The 9,165-nt window shown below is 35.0% G+C and overlaps 1 pseudogene; it reads left to right on the top strand.

Moving 5' to 3' along the window:
• Positions 1-293: 293 nt before the first annotated feature.
• On the top strand, positions 294-8,768 carry LOC149556020 (L-gulonolactone oxidase 2-like; annotated as a pseudogene).
• Positions 8,769-9,165: the final 397 nt, after the last annotated feature.

Genomic DNA, 9,165 nt, shown 5'->3' with positions numbered 1-9,165 from the left:
TTGTATGTTTTTAAAACAATTTGATTCATAATATATAATCTCTACTGAATTCATTAAGAACCTTTCAACTTCACTAGTACATCAAAGTCTATTAACTTGAATCTCCATATTTGTTTATTTGTTTAGGTCTATTTCACCATGGAATTTGAAACAAATGGAGAGACGTGTATAACTTTGAAAGCAGATTATAAGACATTTATACCCGCAAATGATTTTAAAAAGAAGAGTGTTTGACAAGGCAATTAATTTTGATAGAATTCAGTCTCAATACATTATATAAGGAAGAGTGTTTGACAGGGAAGGCAAGTTCAGTCTGCGTTTGAGCAGTTGTCTATTTTGAATACTTTGTAAACCTGCATTCGTGATCATTTTTGGAGGCGGTTTCTATCCATGATTTACCGGCCCACAATTTCTATATAAACTGTCGGAATAAACCCAACTTGTCCCCCACTCAGAAAACCTGCGAAGCAATTAAAATGGTGATGCGCATTTTGATTATGCTGTGCTTGTGTTTCACCCGAGCGTTGAGCACAGGCGCAAAAGTAAGAGCTTGCCCGCCAGCTCCATCAGTGCAATGCACAACCCATGACTACGGATGTAAATCTTCGGCATGTACTGGACTGACCCTCCTCCTTGCAAGGCAGCTAGCGCGGCATGGCCTTCTTCAGAGCCCCAACTCCTTCGTGCTGTGTTGCCCAGGCTGTTCGAAACAAGCAGAAGATCAGAGTTGTTAGCAGACATGCTCACAGCGCCACACATCTCTTCTGTGTTGAGGGCGATGGACGGCCATCCTTAAACATCACACACTAAGGAGAAAATTAAGCTTGGAAAAAATAAGTCAGCTTTGACTATTTAACACTTTTAGTGTTGGAATGAAGCTTAGTGTGTGATGTTTAAGCCGACCGGCGATGGACTCGTCATTTCGACCCAAAATTATGACTCTATCATTGAAGTGAATAGAGAGGCCATGACAATCACTGTTCAAGCTGGAGCAATCATGAGTGACGTCATCGAAGCAGCTGCAAAGCATGCGAACGTATTAAACATCACACACTAAGGCTTGATTCCTAGTGCAAAAGTGTTAAATAATCAAAGTTTGACTTACTTTTCCAGGCTTAATTTCTTCCCAAAGCACGGCTTGCTCTGCCTGCCATGACTTACATCAACGGAATTTCTGTCACTGGCGTTATTTCCACTGGAGCCCACAGGAGCAGTTTCGCCAAGAAAGGCAGCGGAGTTTGCAAGTACATGGTGGAAATGAGAATGATTGTGCCTGTGCCGCCTTCTCATGGCTATGCAAAGATTGTATCTTTGACAAAAGTAGATGAAGATCTGTCACGACTCAAATTTTGACATGCTTTTTATACAGACTTAATTGTGTGATTGACCTTTTGACTAAGACTACGTATGACTCGACTTGAGTCGAATACTTTATAGACTATGATTAGAATTTCATCATATATGTTATTAAATGGTAATTTTAATTATTTTGTCATTATGATAAGTCGTTATATGTTGAGCTTATGAGGTATCGACATGACGAGTAAAATTGTGATTTCATTTATATGTTTATATCTGATGATGAATGTTGAATGTTTAAAAAAAATTGTATTGAAGATGTTATTTATTTGTCATGATGATGATGTTACTCACTCAATGGATGATGTCGAGTTTATGAGTGTGCAGGTACTGAAAGCGAAAGGGTGGTTGAGGTAGAGGAGTTTAGCTCCTTGGCAGGGTTGGTCCGAAATTTGTATGGTGTAGCCACACACACACACATAGTTGTTTTTATTTGAATTTTAATTATTTTATTTAAATTTTAATTTATCTAGATGGATTAAATGTTTAATTTATGATTGTGTAGCATAATCGAATAAATGAATAATTGAATGATTACATATTATTTCTTTAGTAATATTATAAGTTAGATTATAAAATAAATATTAAACTCTCAATTTATTTTTCCTTAGTAACTACAAGCATGAATTTTGAAATGACAAAAAGTTAGTGACGTAGTACTGCTCTGCTACCACTAACAAAGGTATGCTCTGATACCACTGATGACGGGCCAAACCACCCGTACCAACTCACAACCAAAAAATGCAATCATATGGAGATAGAGAGATGACAAAAATGCTTCATAAAGCATCCATTAATACTTGAAATCCATTAGAAGAGATTACATTTGAAGAGCTTACAACGCAAGAACTTCTATTTCTTAGACTTCCTTACAAGAGATTACATACAAAGAGCTTCTACTTGAAGAGCTTCACTTGAAGAGCTTCTATTTCTCCAACTTAATTACAAATGATAATAAGCCTTGCTTAAATAGGCACTTCTAACCCAAGACATGATTTATCCACAACATTCTAGAATTTCCACAACCTTCTACAATATCTACAACCTTCTAGAATTTCCACCTAAATACAACTAAGCACCACCATGTGGCCCAATTACAAAATTAAATTTTCTTTATGGATCACAACAAATATTAAATCCATGATTTAAGGAACTTTCCTCAAACTTCTAAAATGCCACCTACACAACTCGATTAATGGAATGAGAACTATTTTCCTATTTATGCCACCCATGCACCTCGAAAATAAAAATTCCTTTTTTTATTCTTCTTTTCTCCTTTTTCCCTTATTTTATTTTTTTATTATTTTTCCTTCTATTTTCGTCACTTTCTCTCTCCTCCACAATTTTTTTTTTTTTTTGAAATTTAATTTTTCCATGCAAGATACTCCTGCATCAGACTCCCTTGGTAGATAGAAAAGTGTGTCCCACACTTTGATGCCAAAGGAATGATATACCACCATCTTCATCTTCACCACAAGCTTCCACCTCAATAGGGACAAGAAAACCAACATGCAATCTTCCACATTGTTTTTGTTGATGCATGATGCTCCTGCATCCGACTCCCATGGTAGGAAAAATTTTGTGAATATGGATTCACAAAATGAAGTAGGCACTGTTGACATTTTTTTTTTTCTCTTCCTCCAACACATAGCTGGAACAAGTATCCGATGCTGATATATTTCCTTCTTTCTTCTTTTTCAACACCTGGCTGGAACAAGTGTTTGCTGCTGAAAATACTCTTTCGTAATGAACTCTAACCAAGTATAACTCTTATCCTCATCCAATTTTGTTGAATTAATCACACCTATAATAAACTCAGCAACACCATACCAATCTTCCTTTGCATACCACACATGACTAACAAGATCCTCATGCAAACCATCATCAATATCTTTTAAACTCATATCAAAGAAAACATCCCATGATTCATAAAAATTTACCTCTTTGACATATTCATCTGCGCTTGCCTCTTTCATGTTGTCAACAATGCATGTAACTACTTCACTTGCTTGATCTCCAACGAAGGCACTATATTCTTCCTCCATTGTTGCAATATTCAAATCATCTTGATCTATTTCAAGTTCATAAATCTTGCCATCTTCATGCTCTTCCTTTTCTCTTTCATCTTCTTCCACTTTAGGTTTGCAAATAATTTCCTCTTCATACGCTTGCTCTTCCACTAGATCATCTTCCTTTTCTGCATCCAAATAATTATAATGTCTCTTTTCTGGTAATGTGCTTTTCGTTTTCGCAACTCAACTTCTAATTCATTCACTTGCTTCTGCAAATCAACTATCAATGACTGCTGATTTCTTGCTCTAAAATTCTCAAGTCGAGGAATCCTTAGAATCCATCCAATCACAAAAGTCATCTTCTTCTTTCTCTTCTCCATAATCAAGTCTTTAAAAGACAAATCTAGTGCAACACAAGAACCTTGTGCAAACTGCCTCACAGTTGGCGATCTGTCTACACAATCAAAAATTTCTTCAAAAACTTCTCCCAACTCAAGGTCCTGGTGCAAACTGCCTCACATTCGGGGATCTGTCCACACGCTCAGGAACTCCTGCTCTGATACCACTGACATAGTACTGCTCTACTACCACTAACAAAGGTATGCTCTGATACCACTGATGACAGGCCAAACCACCTGTACCAACTCACAACCAAAAAATGCAACCATATGGAGATAGAGAGATGACAAAAATGCTTCATAAAGCATCTATTAATACTTGAAATCCATTAGAAGATATTACATTTGAAGAGCTTACAATGCAAGAACTTCTATTTCTTGGACTTCCTTACAAGAGATTACATACAAAGAGCTTCTACTTGAAGAGCTTCACTTGAAGAGCTTCTATTTCTCCAACTTAATTACAAATGATAATAAGCCTTGCTTAAATAGGCACTTCTAACCCAAGACATGATTTATCCACAACATTCTAGAATTTCCACAACCTTCTACAATATCTACAACCTTCTAGAATTTCCACCTAAATACAACTAAGCACCACCATGTGGCCCAATTACAAAATTAAATTTTCTTTATGGATCCCAACAAATATTAAATGCATGATTTAAGGAACTTTCCTCAAATTTCTAAGATGCCACCTACACACCTCGATTAATGGAATGAGAACTGTTTTCCTATTTATGCCACCCATGCACCTCGAAAATAGAAATTCCTTTTTTTATTCTTCTTTTCTCCTTTTTCCCTTATTTTATTTTTTTATTATTTTTCCTTCTATTTTCGTCACTTTCTCTCTCCTCCACAATTTTTTTTTTATAATTTTTTTTTTTCTCTTTTTTTAATTTTTTTTTTGAAATTTAATTTTTCCATGCAAGATGCTCCTGCATCAACATCATGCATCAGTCAGTCAGAAAATTAAATGGTAATTAATAGTTTTTCTATATTGAGTTTAGTGGATTTGAATTTGATGTGGAAGCTTTAATAGAACTTGAAGTTTATTTAATATTCTTGGACAAGTGGTAACTGTAAAACCAAAAGAGAGGAAACTTGGCAATCTCATAAAAAAGAACAACAGTTGAGAGAAGATGTTCTACTGGCATGAAGAGCTGATTGACTTTTTTGCAAGAGAAAAGGCAGATTTAAGGGAGTAAAACTTGAAGAGAAGTGGGAGAAAACGTCTTGATATATACAAGTGCTGGTCGAATTGAAGAGGGGAAAAAAAAATGATTTTCATTGAGGTAAGGCAAATTAAATAAGGGGTTGGCCGAATTGAAGAGGGGGACATTTTTATATATAGTAATGGGGGAACGATTTTATTAAGAAGCAAAAAGTCGAATTTGGGGGGAGGGATGTTTTCTAGCAAAGGAAAGGAGAATGCAGTATTTAGGGGGATTGCAGAGATTTGAAACAGAGGAAATAACTGGAGATCACATGCATATTGAGGGTTGTGTTTAAGTATATAGCTGCCACTGCAATAAACAGAGGGACAACATTCACACTACAGCCTGCGTTTTAATTTTAAGGGCCTCTATTTTATTCTCAAAGGTAGTGTTAGATATCCCTGTAGCTTGTCTTGGTCATCCGGTGCTTTCATACATGCTTTACGTCTGAAGGGAGAGTGATCCAGCAGGAAGGAAAAAGAGAAGGGAAGAAGGCAGTGGTTTGGGGAGAGGGATTGACTGTTGAAGAAGAGCTTTAGAGACTTGTGTTTTCCTCATACAGTTCAGGTTCTATCTTATCCTTTTCTTTACATTAAAATGTTGTCAATATATGTGGCTTAATTTATCTATAGCTGAAAAATAAAATTATAAAGGATAAACATTCTGTTGCTGTTTGACATAGTATATTTTCTTAGTTAGCAAATGAATAGTTGGATTTCCATCTGTAGGATGAGTTCCTTGCACAATAACAGTAATGTTAGTGATTGATGGTTATAGTTGTCTGGATATTTTAAAATTTAAGAAATGAATGTACCGTGCTAAAGAATGTACTGTGCTAAATGTTATTATGGAGAACATACTTCAGAACTTAGTGCTAGGAAACCCATCTGTTAGCAAATTCTTAAGCATAAAAAAAAAGACCAATATCTTTGTGGCGTCCATGTCTGCCAAAAACTGTTTAATATTAGAAGACTTCTAGCTTTATGGTTGCTGTTATATATATATATATATATATATATATATATATATATATATATATATATATATATATATATATATATATATATATATATATATATATATATATATATATATATATATATATATATATATATATATATATATATATATATATAATTTTTATTTTTATTTTTAAAAAAAATTTCATTCACGTCCAATTGTAATATTGTGATAAAATACAAACTACATATTGTAAAATAAAAACTAATTCATAAAATCTATTAACCAACTATAAACTTCAGATTTAAATAGTGATTTATTTTTCAAAATTATTGATTTGATCTGTGAGAATTTTTTTCTACGAATTCACCAGGTGTAGACTATGGATACAACTTATGGTAAAGTTTTAACTTAGACTAGCTGTATACATATTAGATTGGAGTTTATTCTTTTCTAATTATATGGAAATCCTTGTTATGGATTTGTCTCTCCTCAATGTTGACATAGGATAAATATATATATTATTTAGATGTATATTTATTTTTATGATGAATAAATGCGAATTAAAGGAATACCATTTTAGGAATGGGTGCTAAATGTGGGTTCAAAGAGGAGGGTAATTGTTGGAAAACTTGTGTTAGTATTTCCTTATATATTGCCTATCAGTCTTTTACATTAAACTGGTTCATGATGCTTGGCCAAGCTCGGTAAAATTTTTATGCATATGTTTGAGATGCATTGGTTATTATTACATTGTTTTCCCTCTTCCACATCCTTGTGTATGTTCTACTAGACATATGTGTAAGTAGATTAGGCACATAGGCTGCACCAGATCTTTCTGATCCAATTGTGCCGAGTTGGTAACCTTCTCGTGCCAGGGTCGAGTAGTTCTCCTTAATCAAAGAACCTCGGAGAGCTAACCACTCCATGGTTGGGCGGTTAAAACGCCTGGACCACTCTTCCGTCCCATGACAGCGGATGGACATAGTTTCAATGGCTCGGAGGTGAGATTACATGCAGATGGACAATAAGGTTCGATGGCATGTTAATTTTATATGGTTATGTTATATATGTTTTATATCATATGATGTATTGAAGATACATTCATGTTTGACGTGCTTGTCGACATAGTTTTGGCAAAAGATGTTATGTTCATATTATTCATTTCCAGCATTTATACCTTGCTTGGTATATGGTATCAATATGTGGTCGACTTTTTGTATGATCTAGTGTTTTAGAAAGAACGATGATATGTAATAATTATTGTGTTTCTAGTTATTCTCGACTATTTGTCGATATATATTGATTTTCCATCTGAGAAATGAATATTGAATATTTATGTGTATAAAATCAACTTTTGACTTTTCAAATTTCTTGTTTCTCGGCATCTTGGGGTTGTTTTCTTATCTGGCAATTGTTGTGGATTTCAGTCTTTACAAGATCTCAAGGCAGCCAAATTGGCTCTGGGAACGCTGGGAGCAATTTCAGAGATAACATTCGCTTTGCAGCCCATGTTTAAACGGTCTGTTACCGTCTCAGTGAAAGATGATTACGATCTTGAATATGAAGCCGAGAGTTTTCTCAGAGCTCGCACATTTGGTGATATAAGATGGGTTCCTTCACATGTAAAGGCCCTTTTTGTGGCCACAGATCGAGTTTCTGTTGATGTTGCAGGAGATGGCAGCAACTCAGCCATTAGTACTCCCACCACAGTCGCTGACATTGAAGCGAGTGCTTATCAAGGTGAGAGTTTTAACTTTTCAATCTTTTATACAAATCCAAATCGGCTCTACTTTTTGTGAAATAAGACTAATTTGAATAATATCCTGCCATTGCTTTTTCAGTCGATTCAATCCTGGCGGAAGCTGACGTGGATGCAATTTGCAGCCTTGTTGCAAACTGAACGATTCAAATTGTCCCGAATGGCCTTGGGTTTTTGAATGACGGGAAACGCTTCACTGGCTAACCAGTCGTCGGTTTCAACCATCGCATGCAAACATCTGGTAAATGCGAAGAAATCCCTGAACAAATTGATGATAGTTGTACTTCCACCCAGATTTTAGATAAAAATGAGACAACATGTACCTGGGACCGACGCTTGCACACGACTCTGTTTTCTGATGTTGAGAGTGCCTGTGTCTCGATTCTGAGAAGCCGTGAAGGATGTGAAAAAAATAAGATTTGAGTCCTCAAAGAATGTGTGACAGTGATATAATAAATCTCCGGTCTATTAAGAAGTCTGAGGCGTATCTGGGACCTTCTGAGGATGTTGTTATAATCGAGCTCGTAACATATCAACTAAGGGAAGAGGGTACGCCCAAGTGGAATGAAGACGTGTATCAAGAGATAGAGCAGATGTTAGTCGAGAAGTATGGAGGAAGGCTGCACTGGGGAAAGTCGGGAGGTTACTTGTTTAGAGGGTTGCCCAAACCGGCAATCAATTTTAGAGGATTTTTGAAGGTGAAGAAGAGGTTTGATCCTCAGGGACTGTTTTCTAATGATTTGACAGATGGTTTGTTTGGAATAGAAGGAAAAGATGTGGAGGAGTTGAGGGATGGATGTGCACTGGATAAGATGTGCAAATGTAAGGAAGATGAACACTGCTCCACACAAAGGGTTGCTTTGCAAGCCAGGGAGAGTATGGGAGTATGCTCGTGTTTGTAGGAAAGGAATATCAATTGAGAGTGGTTTGTTTGATGTCTGAATAAATAGTTATAGTATCATACTTACTCCCATCATGATACTAGCTCATGTTAGGGTTGCTTTGTTTGAAGCAAGACATATTCAAAAATAAAACTACTATGCTTTCACTGCTAAGCAAATTGAATATTTATTCCTACTTAGTCTGAATTGAATTTATTCAAATAATACATTTTTAAAATATTATAAGTATAAATATAATTTGATGAATGCCAAATTGATCGATTAAGCTTCACTTCCATATTCTACTAAATTGATGTACGATCCAATATTTGCTATAAAATTGAATAACTTTCTTTGAAAAAGTTTTTTTTTTCAATTTAAACTCTCTACTACTTAAGATATAGGACATATAAAGATTACAAAAGAATTATGTAGGTATATGAGTTATCATTTGAATGAAATGAGTTTATATACATATCAACTTAACTTTTAAACTTGTTATGGTTTAATATGATTATCATGATTATGTCAAGAAGTTATTTATTAGAATAAATATGATTTTACAATTTTATTCAG

Source organism: Cupressus sempervirens, chromosome 5, assembly GCF_028749045.1.
Source record: "Cupressus sempervirens isolate cs-2001-9-10 chromosome 5, ASM2874904v1, whole genome shotgun sequence".
NCBI lineage: Eukaryota > Viridiplantae > Streptophyta > Pinopsida > Cupressales > Cupressaceae > Cupressus > Cupressus sempervirens.
This window is presented reverse-complemented; position numbering and strand designations above follow the sequence as displayed.